The 9,327-nt window shown below is 43.3% G+C and overlaps 1 protein-coding gene and 1 long non-coding RNA gene across 4 annotated transcripts in view; both read left to right on the forward strand.

Annotated features, from left to right (window-relative positions):
* The window catches only part of hoxc8a (homeobox C8a), a 46,010-nt gene extending 39,383 nt beyond the window's left edge, over window positions 1–6,627 (forward strand). Inside the window, exon 4 of one of the 3 annotated variants that reach the window (XM_057040734.1) lies at window positions 6,487–6,627. The gene's annotated coding sequence lies outside the window, so the exon portion shown is untranslated. The remainder of the gene's footprint in view (window positions 1–6,486) is intronic. The other 2 variants (XM_057040733.1, XM_057040736.1) reach the window with 2 other exon arrangements.
* Window positions 6,628–6,956: 329 nt separating this feature from the next.
* On the forward strand, window positions 6,957–9,060 carry LOC130529981 (uncharacterized). The gene is made up of 2 exons (XR_008951690.1): window positions 6,957–7,112; window positions 7,988–9,060. It is a non-coding gene; the product is annotated as an uncharacterized LOC130529981 (long non-coding RNA).
* The last annotated feature ends 267 nt before the right edge of the window (window positions 9,061–9,327 follow it).

Consider the following 9,327-nt stretch of genomic DNA (forward strand, 5'->3'; position numbering starts at 1 on the left):
GCTCCTTTTTGATGCTTATTTAGGGGTCGTTATATTACCCATGTCCATTGTGTGTGTGTGTGTGTGTGTATGTATGTGTGTGTTGACGTCTGTGTGTTCTGGCCTCATGTATTTAAAGCGTGACCTTTTTATTAAAAAAAAAAGAGTGTACAGGCGTTTACGTGAGACATTAGGAATATGCACAACCCCCCACCCCCCACCCACAAGACCCAGTCTTTTCCAACGCAGAGCTGCGTGCGACTCATTTAGAGAATATTGGTGTCACGGATTGGACAACTGTGAAGATATTCGTTTTGTAACATCAGCAGTTTGCACCAGGGGATTCAAAATAATATTTTAGATTGGCTTGTGATTGACGGCGATACAGCGAAGCAGCTCCAGACTGGATCAGGCTCCACAGCGCGGATAAAAATATGAAAAATGCTTTGTGCATGAACGCTTTGCCCACATTTACCCAGAGCTTTCTCAGTGGTGTTCAGAAGCTTGCGAGAGTACAAGAAAACAAACAAACAAACATGAGTTTTAAAAACGGGCGCTTTGTGCAACGTCATCTGGAAGGTGGAACAACACTGTCGTAGCTCTGCAGGAGTGGGTTGAATTGAAAGAAATGAGTCGACTCTGGCTTGTTTAAACAGATGCGTTCATTTTTCTTTTTTCCTTTATTGAGCAGATTTTTGCAGAAGGGTTTGTGTTGAAGCATGACTTAAGCCCAAAGACTCGCGAGAATTTGATAGATTATTGAAATGGTGACATGAATAGGTCCTATAAAATGCCTCGCCTTGTGGGGGGCAGAGGAGCACAAAAAGAAGAGGCATTCTTCATCATCCATCTTCCAAGTCGTGTGCTATGTTCTGGAAAGCAGCTCTAATAGACAGTCTGTCCAAACTGCAAATATTACGCACCAGGTATCATCAGTACCTGCTTCCTGAAATGTAAACATTTAAATGAAATTACTGAAAAATGCGTTCTTTGCGTAGATAATGGCTGCTGAAACGTCTCTTCTTTAATGTGGCTTTGGAGAGGCATTAGAATAGTGATGAGACGGCGCTGAAAAATGAATCTAGAAGCCTTTATGTTGTCGGACAGATTAGAGAAATTAATGCTCGCCAGCGTCGCTGCGTCCCTCCGATCCCATTCTCGGCCCTGTCGCCTCCATGTCGCGAGGGTGAAAAGGTACTTTATTGAAGTTTGGGGGCGAAGTGGGAGAAGGCCGAGTTCACACCGAGGACACATTTTCTGTCCCATTAGGCTCATTCCAGCCTGGATGGCCGACCTCCCCAACCCAGTGACCCAACTCGCTCTCAGAACGTGTACCTTCTGTGTGCGCCCTCACGGGTCCCCATTGGCCTCCGCTTCCATTGTGGGTTTTTCTGCCCCGCTCCTGTAGAGAGGCCTGCGGCGGAGCATTGCTAAATATGATCCTGCCTTTGTGGCTCGATGTGACCCAGGACGGCGTTGAACTCTCGGACCCTCCTCTCCTGACGCCCTGGAGTGCAAAATTTTACTGATTTGTACCAGAAAAACCAAATTCGTTCTTAAACGTTTACACGCTGTGAGGCGAGGGGGTGCAAAGTTTACGCTTTAAACTCAACCGTTAAAATGTGTATTAGATACATTTGGGAAACAATAAGTAAAATATAGAAAAAGTTAAAAGGTCACATGATTTCTGTGCGTATTGAGAAAATCCACGCTGGAGTCTCCAGTGGAAAGTTGAACTGTGCCCACTTAAATAACCGAGCAGCCCGAGTTCCACTATACATCGAGAATACAATTTATTGCAAATAAGCAACTTTTGAGGTTTGGGACGAGGACAAAGCTGCACCCCAGGTCACGCCTGCACCGATGGGACACAAACAGTGTGTTTATTTTTAGAGGCCTGTTATTATTTTAATTCCAAACAGTTGTGAAGCCTTCCTGAATTTATCTGGGGTTCTGTCCTGTGTGCCCTGCTCATGGAAAAATATTCGATAAACAAACGTAGGTGTGTGCGTGCGCGCGCGCGCAGGCTTCAGGAGTAGCTCAGATTACGCAACATGAAGTGGAGATGTCACTTTTTTTTGTCTGAGCTCTTGTAACTGAAGATTTGTGTACAGCGCACAGACATACTTTCAAGAGATTTCCTTTCCTGCTTTTGTCGCTGACATAATTTCATGTAAAATGTAATTAATACGCCTGTTGGATTTATTACCCAGATAAACAGACTACATGATTTAAAGTAGCTCTTAAGCAGAGCGATCGTGTCGCCTGTCAATCATAAATCAATCGTATCTTGCTTTTGTTGTTGTTAAAGTTTGGTAAGAATGCACCCGGACCTCTTCTTCACACAATGGAAGCTTCTCAAAATACTCACACAGATTTTTATATCCTATCATTTAGGAGGAGGAAGCACGTTTGCGTTTCACCTACAATCTTCCCCTCGAAGTGTGTCAAATTTTAAATCCAAGCAAAGATATCAGAGACAAGGAGCTTTTTTTTAATAAGCTCTAGTCAGCTCTAAAGTTGCATGATTCGAATATTTACTATGCACCACTTCACCTCCATCTGCAGCCACTTTAAACGTCAGCACCTTGAGGAAATACGCCTTTATTGTCGTAGTTTATCTGAAGTTTAAATTCCTCTACACTTACACGCACCTAACTGGTTTCTCTTTCCCTGACTGGAGACTGTTGAATCCCATTGCACCGCTGCAGGCTCAACTTGTAATTTATGAGCACCTCAGGCTCTCCCCCCCTCCCCCCTCGCTCCCTTTCTCTCCATCGTGGAAGGTAAAAACTTTATGCAAACACCCATCAAAATGTTTGAACATGAGCAAACACATAACACAAATGATGTTTGCATGATTTATAGGACTCCATGTGTGAGCGCTCCCTCTCTTCCCCCCTCTCTTCTCTCTCTCTCTCTCGTGTCTTGTCTCAGGTGAGTCTGCCCTTTGACCTCGGTGGTTTGCTGTATAAATCCAGAGCTGGTGTGCATGTGTGTGCGTGTGTGTGTTTAAACTACAGCCATGGCAGTTGCATAAAGGCAGACAGAGTTGAAACAGGGGTCACGTTGCTATTTTCCAGGGACAGAGAGGCTCTCTCTGCATTGACCAGCAGTGGGTGTGTCATAAATCTGTAAATCCCTCTCCCATCTCTTCACCAGGGAGCAGATGCACCCTGTCTTTTCATTTCCCACATCTCTCGCTCTCTCTCTCTTGCTCCCCCTCTCTCTTCCCCTCTCTCTGCATGTGAGTCAGTTAGATTTACATAAAACTGGATTTTTAAATCCCCGTCAGGCATGTGAGGGTGATTTACTGCCAGTGTTGGCAAACATTTGAAGCAGAGCAGCCTGGATCAACACTCTTTTATCAATCTGGACTTTAGCATCGCATCAGACTGGAGATGATGGGCCTGCTAGACTTGCTGTTGACACTTCATACCAGCACCTCGCCATGAAATCTTTCAGGAGGCCTATTTGCTGCTTCATTGAGGACCTTTGGAATTGCTGTAACCCCCCCCCCCCCCAACCTGGTGTCACCAGGGGCCCAAGCTGCCACTAGATTAAATTATGATTAATTTATTCACTTTCATTAGGAAATCTGACTGAATATGGGCTACAAAGACTTGTGATTACTATTATGTACAACAGGGACAAACATCTTTCAAAACTGGATTTTTCTCTGTTCTCCTTTGTTTGCATTTTGTGTGTATGTTTTTGTTGGGTTTTTTTACACCAAAGAATGGACCTTCTGAATGTATCTCAGTCCGAAACACACTATGATGAAGATTTGGGGGTCTTATTTAGCAGAACTAAAATATAGTAAAAGATTAATTTTGCCATCTTCATAGAAATGAGAAATTACAACGAACATCTGTACGAAAAATTAAATTAATTAAAAATAGATTAAATAATAATAAATAACTACATAATTAATTATATAATTTAGACAGGTGTGATGTTGTTGTGAGCGATGTGCAAATGATAAAATAGAATAAATAAAAGGCCTAAATTAAAACTTTTCTCCAATAGGAAACCCAAAAGTCTCGACACTTTTACGTCACTCCCTCACATGATAAAGCCAAAACATCAAATCCCTGTTTGTTTCGTTTGTATTTTTGTGACGACGTCACACATTTGGTTGATACTGAGTGAAAGCAGCCTGGACAGGCTCATCCATGAGTGGCTTTGAATTAAGACGCTCGCGTTAATGCACGCGCGTATGCAAAAGTCAGGATTTGTTTAGGAAATTGACAATGTGTGTCTTTTCCTCACTTATGAAACGCAGTCTGCAAACTCTAGTCCTTTCATTTCACTCTGCATTGTTTACAGCAATCTAGGGCACCGCGCCCATAAATCTTCTCCTTGCTCTGCCAAGACAGCGCCATTTGTATGCACCGTTTTAACCGACAGCATCCTCTGCCCATTAACGTCTTCTCTCCAGCTCTCCCTCTCTCAGCCTCCTCTTATCTACCCAGCTCTGTCCCCTAAAATACATTAACTGATCCGTGCATGCACCGAGCTCTGAAAAACAATTATGTTTTTTCTAATCGAATATACGAAATGTATCATTTGTGGGAAAAGAGAATAAAAACACAGCGGTTTCCCCCCTGCGCTACGAGGCATTTGCCCGTCTCCCTCCGTGGGCTGTGGGTATGAAAAATAAAAGTTTATCGACGGTTTCCTCGGTTGTGTGTGTCATCAGGCGAGAGAGCGCAGAAGGTAAGGAGGAATTGTAAAAGGGTTGACACCCAGAGCGACCGGCGCGCTTTTGTGTGTGAGAGAAAAATGATTTATTACTGCTGAGGCGGTTCAAACAGAGTTCACGGAGAATTGTGGTGGAGGCGCGGAGGAGCTAAATTATGGTCTTGCTGAGCCAGTATATCACAGATTCTATCTCCAATTCGGAGAGTGTTCAAGGGTGTGAGGTAAGAAAAACAAACGCAAAGGACTAATTTTACACACTTTAGCTGGTATAACTATTATTAAAGTGGTAGCAGTAACAACAACAACAACAATACTACTACTACTACTACTACTACTACTACTACTACTACTACTACTACTACTAATAATAATAATAATAATAATAATAATAATAATAATGAAAAGCCTGAATATTTTTAACAGGACTCCATTGTGCGTTCAGGTGAAACCTCGGTGAAGGTGTTAGCAGAGGTGAAACGAAAAGAGGATGAAGGCTCCTCCTCTTCCCAGCTATGCAACCCTGAGTGAATAATCCATCACCACGGGGAGACGTGTAAAGAGGACAGCTTTGTTGTGGGGAAAGACCAGAAGGAACGCGTATTTGTGAAATCTGGTTCAACTTAAAATGATACTGGCACAGACTGGAGTAATATCCCAACTAAAGATACTTTTGGGGGCACTCGTTAAGATTTCGCGGTAGTTTTATTATTCTAGTTAGCTATTTATCCACTTGGCAAGCGTTCGCGCATTGTTTAACAACGCTAAGCAATCATGTTTTATGAGATTTTTTTTTTTTTTTTTACGAAGTGTAACCCAGTTAAACCACACCTCGCGGAGCGTTTACGGCAAATGATCCCCCAATTATTTAATGTGTTCTTTAAAATTAAGTTCTGAAGTTGGTATGTTCATTTAAGCGCTGCTCCCTGTGATTCTCTGGCGTTCTCTGTGCGTGTGCACCTGCATGCGCAGAGCTTCGCACAGTCATTGTTCTTCTGCAGCGAGCGGGACGTTTACGGTCGAAGGTGTCCGCAACGTTTGACTGCTGCGTTATAGAAGTCGCAGACAGACCGGGACACTTGAATCCATGCGACAGTTCATGCAAATCTGCACAAATCTGCATCGCCCTAGCAATAAAAAATAAAAAAACTAAAAATCCCAAAACAAAACCCTGTAATAGCCTTCTTCTTTGTGTGGCATTTGCCTTTGTCTGACCACTCCCAGTGAATCCTATTGCGCCTTTAAAAGCCACATGCACGACGCCCAGTTATAGGCATGTGCGCTTGTTCTAAAGGCAGCCCGTCTATTTATAACGAGAAGCTGCATAAGTTCTAATAAAATATCTAATAAAATCTGGATGCTTTATATCCAATGCAAATATCCGAATAATTGAGGGTCGGCTTAAAACAGGAAATATGGGGGGAAATGGGAATAATAATTTATAGTTGTATTTAATTGGGTAAAAAAAAAAGTTCACTGGGCGCGCAAATTATTTTTGGGTGATTAACATAAACAATCTACAGCCAGGTATTAAGTTTCTTCGCGAACTCGTTTGTGCTGCAGCAGGAACTCAGTGAAAAACCTACCACAAAAACTCCAGGATGCGCTGTAGCCCGAGGTTCCTTCTAATAAAAGATGTCCTGTCAGAGACTTAAAATATTAGCAGAATTAAAAAGTCTAGCCAGAGATGCAGTATTTGAGGTCTCTTTCTATTCTCCATCAACACCCTCGTTATTTCATTATCCATTTTCTTTATTTTGATTTTTGGCGCATAGTCATAACATCGATTATCTTTTATTCCTACAGATAATGTGGCGCTGGCTGATCTCAGAATTTCTGAAGAAGAATTACCGCTGACGCCTCTTCGTGCGCCCCAAGTTGCCACCGGAATACTCTGCTGCTCCAGAGCTCTGCAATTGGACAATGGCGACACGTGACTAAAGCACCCTTCTGGTAAATATTATTCAAACCCTCCACATGTTCGCTCCAAATGATCTTCCCTGCATGCATTCAAACATTGGTGCTAATTGTGACATTAGGCAGGCAGTCTTTACTACTGTTGAGGGATTCCTGCTTTTATTAAAACCAGTTTTGATGATCTGGGTCGGTGGATCCCCAGCAGTCTTCCCTCCCACTGCAGCTTCATGGTAGTTTTGGTATGAATTCTGGAGAGGTGCCAAAACTACTCCCAGGAGTCGAAGGAACTGGTGTTTACGGAGCAGGCCAAGAGGCAGAATATCATCTTTTAAAACTGACCTCATCTTCTTATGTCAGGTCCAGGTTGACCCTGGATGAAACCCCCGGTGCCCCCAGCTGTGGAATCGCTGTCATGAGACACCGGACAGCGAGGGCGGACAGCTCCTCACCATCTGCTGCTCAGGAGCAACGTTTCCTTGGATGATTCTGCGGACACCTGCCTCCAAACAAACCTGGTAAATCTGTCTTTATTATAGAGCCAGAGCACAAAGCAGTACAGGAACAAACCGAATTATTGTTAGCGCAGAAAAATAATTTGCTGTCAGTGTGCTCAGATTGTAGGTGAGGGCTGTGGATCCAAACTTAAACATATGTTGTTGTTTTCCAGTTGCACATGCAGAGAATATCGTTGATACAATGAGGCTGCTTTGAGCTTCGTTAAATCGTTCCATCTTGAAATGAAATAAAATAATAGATTTTAAATAATTTTAACGATCAGGCAGTCCACTCAAACATGTGCTGAGAACTGTACAGTTGTTTATTTTGTCCATTTCCTCTATAATCCTTTTCTTTATAAAAGACATAAAGACATCATATAATCATAATAATGCAATAATGTTAGAAACAACATATTAGCAGGAGTCTCTCAATATTACATGCAAGTCTTATCAACTATCCATTAACCTCCCTGTGACATATCATTATTAGCAGGAGGCGCTTATTGCTCATGCACAGGTCGAATGGAATCCTGGTTGTTTTCGGAGGTGGTCCCAAGGTACCTTTTAAGTGACTGAGATGGGGATTTGACAGGTCTGCTTCCATGTGCAGCTCTGATTAATGTGGCCTGTCAGGCAGCTGTAGTGGCGTCAGATGTTTCCCCCAGACTGTTTCTTCAGGAGGTAACTTCCCCTGAACATGTGACGTGGAAGACAGCCAGACTTGTGCTGTGTTTCAAGCTTGAATGAGGAGCTGAGGGCCTCACTCTGTCTCAGGTTGATTGGCGGAGGATTAACATGGGCCTAACCACCACTTGAAACTATTCTAACGGGCAGATTTGTGTGGCACTTGTTATAAACGCTCCCCTCTTCTGCTTTTTTTGCTTTTTGTGCAGTCATCGGTGGTGCGTGCACCATTAGGAGGGAGAGGACGGCCTTCACCGTCCCCCAACTGCTGGGGCTGGAAAAGGAGTTCCACTTTAGTCTGTACCTTCGTCATCCCCGAAAGCTGGAGACGGCTGCAGGAAGCTCGTTGTTTGTCGGGTGAAGAGTTGTTTCCAGAACCACAGGATGAGATACAAGAAGGCGTAAAAGTACTGTGCAGAAAGCCGGCAGGCTCACCCCGGCAGTCTCCTTCTCACCTCTGCCTGAGCTCTCCTGTGGGCTTCCTGAGGTTTCCAGGTCTCTTTAAAACTTTGCACTCCCCAGACTGTCACACTCCGCCCTCTCGTCTCTGCGGCTCTGATGCTAACAGGGTTCATTCCCTCCTCACATTCGCCACACTTGAGCTGCACACTTACATCCGTTGCAAATGGTCCATCGACCTCCAGCCCGGACGGGGAAAGTCATCACCGCGCTGGCATTTGAAAGTGGCCCTCGGGCTTTGTAATGGTCATCCCTCATGTGCTCATCAAAATCTGAATGATACATCCACTTTCACTCCCTTATGAGAGACAAGACGACGTCTGATTAACGCGCCCGTTTTGAGGATCCCAGAACACTTTCATGAAGCATTTTAATTAAGCTAACTGTAAAATTACTTATGTCTCTCACGGCACACTTGCTGAAGGCTGCGGGTCTTCAGACCTGCTGCTCTCCTCTTAGATAAACAGCATGCTCCATATATGTGAGCTATTAATAATTATGATGTAACTTTGCAACTGTTACATTTGTTGCCTCTTTAATGCATGAGAGGTACCAACTATAAATGGGTTTTGTGTGCGCCTGTTGTGTTAGATAATCGTTGAGTGGTTGTTGTATTTTCTTAGTCACATTAGGGATCTTTTTTCATTGTGTACTTTAAATAGCAGGCCATTTGTGTAAAAAAAAACCTGCATACCAGGCAGAATAATGCTCACTTTGGATGATGTTTTATTTTGTTAAAGCTCTTAAAAGATTCAGAATGCCTTTGACAAATTGAGATATCAAGTTCTGTACATGCTTAATAAATGCTTTGGAGAAAACTCCAGCTCTCGTGCATTGTTTACTCTATTCATCACTGATTAGAGCGGCATTTTAAATTGCGGTATTTTATGATTAAGGGTTCCTGGATTAGATACCAAATAGGATGAAAATGAGAAATTCACTGTAACCGAATCAAGGAATGCTTTGGATTCGCTTGGAACCTCTACAGTATTGTGTATTCAGGTTGCACAGTCTTGCCACACAAGTCTCTCCCTCGCTCCTGCGTCTGAGTTCCCGGCCATTAATCACTCAGACAAGGCGGTTTTCCAGC

The sequence above is a fragment of the Takifugu flavidus genome, chromosome 8, assembly GCF_003711565.1.
Source record: "Takifugu flavidus isolate HTHZ2018 chromosome 8, ASM371156v2, whole genome shotgun sequence".
Lineage (NCBI taxonomy): Eukaryota > Metazoa > Chordata > Actinopteri > Tetraodontiformes > Tetraodontidae > Takifugu > Takifugu flavidus.